The sequence below is a fragment of the Desmodus rotundus genome, chromosome 12 (assembly GCF_022682495.2).
Source record: "Desmodus rotundus isolate HL8 chromosome 12, HLdesRot8A.1, whole genome shotgun sequence".
Classification (NCBI taxonomy): Eukaryota; Metazoa; Chordata; class Mammalia; order Chiroptera; family Phyllostomidae; genus Desmodus; species Desmodus rotundus.
In genome coordinates, this window is record NC_071398.1 from 62873539 (window position 1) to 62879519 (window position 5981).

The 5981-nt window shown below is 42.0% G+C and overlaps 1 non-coding gene across 1 annotated transcript; it reads right to left on the reverse strand.

Moving 5' to 3' along the window:
• Window positions 1-273: 273 nt before the first annotated feature.
• LOC112314103 (U1 spliceosomal RNA) lies at window positions 274-435 on the reverse strand. Its single transcript, XR_002975769.2, has one exon. It is a non-coding gene; the product is annotated as a U1 spliceosomal RNA (small nuclear RNA).
• Window positions 436-5981: the final 5546 nt, after the last annotated feature.

Sequence of the window (5981 nt, forward strand, 5' to 3'; positions counted from 1 at the left end):
TTGGGCAATAATTCCTTCATGATTTCATTTAATAATTTAAATTAGTTTTAATTTATTGATTTCAGAGAGAGAAGTATCTGTTTATTTTCTACCCATCAACGCATGCCTTGGCTGACTCGTATGTGCCCTGACCAGGGGTTAAACTCGCAACCTTGGTGTCTTGGGACAACACTCTAGCCAACTGAGCTGCCAGGCCAGGGCTCATTTAATCATTTTAATTTCCTCCTGTTATTCCACAAAACATTTTGATATGTTCACCACATATTTTTTTTTCAGGGGAGAGCACGAACACAGTTCCCCACTAGCACGAATTATGCAGTCGAGTTTCCCACGTTTGGAGAAATCGCAGGGTCAGCACATCTGGAGTGCAGTGGACAAGCTGCACCCTGGGGAAACCACCTTCGTGGTCGTGGTGTCTCCCTGCTAGACAAGTCTTCAACGACAGGCATGCTCATACAGTAAATAGAGAATAAACCAAATAAAGCTCCCCGCCCTCATGAGGCCTACCTTCCAGCGAACGTTTTCAGTAACCACAGTAGAGAGGCTATTGTTGATGCCTGTAATGCTGAAGATTTAGTATACTCTGGCTTTGGTTCAGAATTACCTGTCTTGCATGTACATCTTTCATGTAACCAGGAGCTTTCATCTCCACTCCAGTGAAGTAGTTGCATGTTATTGAGCACCAGCTTAGTAATGAAATGTTCAAATGTAGCAAGTCTGTGACGAGTTAGCTCAGTAGATAGGGAAGAGTATCATGACATCAAGGTCATTAATTCTTGGGCTTATTCTTTTCACAAACTAGTTAGTACCCTTCAGGATCATAGCCACAGACTACTCTGCTAACCTGGGCAGTCCCTTCAGAGACCTGCAGCTGGGAGCAAGAGAAATCAGAGAATGGTAGATTAGGTGTCTGTTAGCACTGTTGAAAAAACAGCCTAACAACCACACCCTGGTGATAGTATTAGAAGAGGCTTGCCAGACAATAGTGTCGTCATCAAATGTGGCCAGAGCAGTTTCACAGTGCAAGCTCCCCAGGCTGCCTTCTGTCTCCTCCAGCCAGGAACATCAGGAGGGAGTTCTTTACCTTGGATGAGCTCCTTGGGATGGGATTGTAGTCCTTTTATTTCTGTGCTGCTTCAGAGTTCATAGTCTTCAAGAGTTCCTGGATTAAACTATCCATGTGGATGGATAATTTAAGAGAATACCAACTGTGGTGAGGTGTGTTGCGAATTTAAGATGACACATGTGGGTACTCAGAAGAGTCTGGAGGATTTGGTTCCGTGTGTCTTGAAGGTCCCATGTGTGAAAGATTAAGAAAGATCTGATCCTGACCTGACTGGTATGGCTCAGTTAGTTGGGCGTCGTCCTGCAAAGGGAAAGGTCTCTGGTTCAATTCCCAGTCAGGGCACATGCCTGGGTTGCAGGTTCAGTCCCTGGTGGTGGCACATACAAGAGGCAGCCAATCAATGTTTCTCTCTCACATTGATATTTATCTCCCTTTTTTCTCCCTCCTTCCCCTCTCTCTAAAATAAATAAATAAAATCTTTTTTAAAAAGAAAGGAAGATCTCATCCCGCCCTGACAGGGTTGCTCAGTTGGTTGGAGCGTCATCCCATACACCAAAGGTAGTAGGTTCAATTCCTAGTCAAGGCACATACCTAGGTTGTGGGTTCAATCCCTGTCAGGTTGTGTACAGGAGGCAACTGGTTAATGTCTCTCTCTCTCTCTCTCTCTGATCAATAAACATATCCTTAGGTGAGATATTTTATTTTAAGCTTTAAGAAAGAAAGATCGCATCCTATTGGAAGAGGGGACCACAGCCAGGGTTGGAAGAAAGGACTGGTTCTGGCACAGACCACATTCACGTTTGGATCCTAGGGAAGATACAGGGCATGTAATACCCAAAAGAGTAGTTTCCATAAAAATACCTGTGATCCATCAGGACCTTAAAGCAGCCCTTCCAGGTTGGCCATGTTACTGTGTGGAGCAAAGCTGGGGTGAAGAGTGCTTTTACCAGTTGGAATTTCTATTATAGGCATAACAGACTGAAACGGCAACGTTGGGGCCGAAGGAAGAGTGAGTGTGGGCGATGCAGCTCAGATACCAGTGGTTTCAGGCTCTTTTGACCAGGCATCGTGTGTACATGCAGGCTGGCTTCTGGATGACAGGCTGCGCTGAAGTGAACGAAAGGAAAGAGTGCACATGGGGGGGCTCAGTGAAGTGGTGAATTCTGGTTCCCCGCATTTCTTGCCGCCAGAGAAGGGAGTTGTACATATGGAAAGGGGAAGGCGAATGTGAACCCTGCGGCACTGGACTGGAATTGGAAATACCAGCGTGAGCACTTGGTTTTTCTAAGTGTATGAGAGAGAGAGCGAGCCCGTAAGCAATGACACACCAATACAAATTAGTACATCTAGAACTCAAATGTTTCTAAATACTATTCTCCACTAAAGGAACCAGGGTATCTTAGAGAAGTGACTGATTTCAGAACTGGTGCTAGGAAAATCCAAGAAAAGTCTAGACTATCTTGTGTCATGAACTTAGGAAGCTCAGAGAGTTTTGGCAGATAGCAAAAGAATGGTCCCACTATTCCAAATTAGGGACAACTTGGGCATTATAATAGTATCAACAACATATTATGACCCACGTAATAAAATAGGAATCTGTGAGTCCTTACCAGTGTAAATAAATAGGCAAACAAATCATGGAGAAGAGAAAATTTTTCCTTACAGTAGAATTCCAACTGAAAAATATATAAGGGGTGATAGAATTATAAAATCATTTGGCCACCATCACAGCAATAATGGATTCAGGCAAGGGTCATCGGTGACTGATGACGACGGCAGTCACAGCATTGTGGGTGTGAATGTGGCTTGGTGTGTGGGGCCTGAGGGCCAGGCAAGCCTGACGGGTCAGAGAATTTCAGCTCCAACATGGGGGCGGGCAGGGAGGCCAGTGGGACCGGAGGGGCGGGGGAGGAGGCTGGACTAGAGAACAACCAGCAGCCTTGAAGAAACACTGTGCTGATGAGATCAGTCATCATAAAAGGAGACTGGGCGTCTGCAGAAAAAAATTCAAACTAAAAGATCATATGTAAGTGCTCACAGTTCCCATAGAATGGCTACATATTGCCCACTTCTATAAAACCATAGTTTGGGTAATTACTGTATTTTGCCATATACAATGCATACTTTTTTGCCCAATTTTTGAGAGGAAAATAAGGATGTACATTGTACATGGGGTATAATAATCCCATGTATAATGTGCACAAAACATGAGTGCACGTTATATAAAGCAAAATATGGTAATGTCCATCTGTGCTGCCAACTGATTACAATAAATTGTCATCACGAGAAAAACGAGTCATCGGTGGATGCTAATGCTAGTGGGTGAGGTTTGATGAGGAACAGGGTATTTGCATAGTCCCAGCATGTCTCCCCACAAGATACTTGTCAACAATAAAGGGAAAAATAATTCTTTTATTTTTCAAGAGTTTATTTGAGCCAAACTTATGACATATTCTGGGAAGCAAGATCTCAAATACTTCCTGAAAAACAGTAATTTTAAAGGCAGAAATGTGATAGACATGATCTTCACTGAGTCACTGAAGATAATATCAACAGTAAGGGAACGAATCAACTCCGACAGACACTATGTGCCGAGAAGATCACAACGTCACTTCTGTGGCATTCCTGCTAAGAATGCATAACCTGAACCTAATCATGAGGAAACATCAGACAGCCCAAGCCAAGAAACACTCTGCCAAACACCTGGCCTATAACTCCTCAAATATGCCAAGGTCATGAGAGACGACAAAGCGTAGAAGAGCTATTCCAGGTTAATGGAGACTGAAATCAAGATAGTTGACAACTTCATGCAAGATCTGACCTGGAATTTTCTTTTACTACATAATAGGCATTATTGGGGAAATTGCAACATTTGAATGAGGTCGGTAGATTAGGCAATATTATTGAATCAGTATTGACATAATTTTCATAATTGTACTGTGGTTATGGAAGAGAATTATTCTTGTTTTCAGGAAATACACCCTGGAGTAGGGGGGAGGGCATCACATCTGCAACTTATTCTCAAAGAGAAAAAATTTCCAAAACAATTTATAAATGAAGATATACGTACACCGAGAGAGAAAGAAAGAGAGTGCATAGGCACACACACTAGGCGTTGGCCTAGGCTGCTAGAAAAAAGAATTGAAAGTAACAAGCAGCTTATTCACGACTAATGTCAGAAGTTCTTTTTTTATTGTTGTTCAAGTACAGTTGTCTCCATTTTCCCTCCACCACTCCCCCGCACCCCAGCCGCCATCCCCACATCCCACCTTCGATCCTTCCCACCTTTGGCTTTGTCCATGTGGCTTTATACATGTCCCTTGACAATCCTTGCCCTTTTTCTCCCCATTTCCCCTCCCATGTCCCCTCTGGTTACCGTCAATTTGTTCTTAATTTCAATGTCTCCAGTTATATTTTACTTGCTTGTTTGTTTTGTCCATTAGGTTCCACTTATAGGTGAGGTCATGTGGTATTTGTCCCTCACCGCCTGGCTTATTTCACTTAGCATAATGCTCTCCAGGTCCATCCATGCTGTCACAAAGGATAGGAGCTCCTTCTTTCTTTCTGCTACATAGTATTTCATCGTGTAAATGTACCATAGTTTTTTGACCCACACATTTACTGATGGACACTTAGGTTGCTTACAGCACTTGGTCATTGAGAAGTTCTGAGAATATGCCTCAAAACCCTGTTACTGGATACCCAGTGCAAATTTATGGTGTAAGTTAACCAATGTATTTTAAGTAAAAGGCGAAAGATTTATACCATCTGAAGAGAAACCAGAGTATATATATTTTTAAAGATTTATTTATTTGAGAGAGAGGGAGAGGAAGGGAGAGATAGAAAGAGAAAGAAAGATAAACATTGATTTGTTGTTCCGCTCTTTCATGCATTCATTGGTTGATTCTTGTATGTGCCCTGACCAAGGACTGAATCTGCAACCTTGGCGTACTGGGAGATGCTCTGACCGACTGAGCTACCCAGCCAGGGCTGGTGTAAGTTAAGAGAAGTGGCCCATGTGGCAGGAAGTCTTGAATACCAATGAATCATTACCTATGTTTGAGAAAACTCTTCTAACCCTAAGTCAGTTTAGCCCACCCCAACTTCAATTCCACAAATTCCTCTACCAGAAATTGTTTCCTTAACTTCATATTGAGTCATTGTGGTCACATATTCCGCCCAACTCTCCTGCGTGAACAATAGAATACTCCGTTTTCTGATAAACAGGCTTAATCCAAATAAATACTAAACATTCATCTAACATAAAGGTAAAATATTATCTAATACAGGGATAAAAGTCAAAGCTGATTAAAAACTAACATGGGTCAGATTGAAGCACCACCAACCTCTCTTTGCTCTATTATTTCTGTATCACTTGTGGGCAGGAAGCAGCCATACTGAAATACAAATTTTACTTGTTTCTTAAAAAATAAAAAAAGAAAAAACAAACAGATGGTTTATTTTAAGAATGTACAGGAACTTATATTCTAAACGTCCAAATATACATATTCTAGGGGCTCTTATCACCTCAGAACCCCACTACAGCTTCCCTTTAATCTTTTTAAACATCCTGTTACAGAAGTTGCAGCTGCATTGATAGCAGGAAGCTTAATAAGATAATAATTGGTCCAACATCAAAAGCACTTGGGTGGTTCTGACATAGACCTTTAGCCTTCTCTTCCATCAGCGCCATGTTCTTGGTTTTTTCCCAACCACATTAATGTATTTTTTGTTTGTTTGTTTGTTCTTTTTCCTTTCCCCTGAGTAATTACCATGAATTGTTGCCAAGATCAGGAATTTTTCTCAGGAAAAGACCACAAGTGTTAAGAAAGCGGACAAACAGCACCTGAAGATAAGATGGAAACTCTTTCAGGCCCACCCTTCTCTTTGATTTCTTTCTCCGTGTTGAACGGGA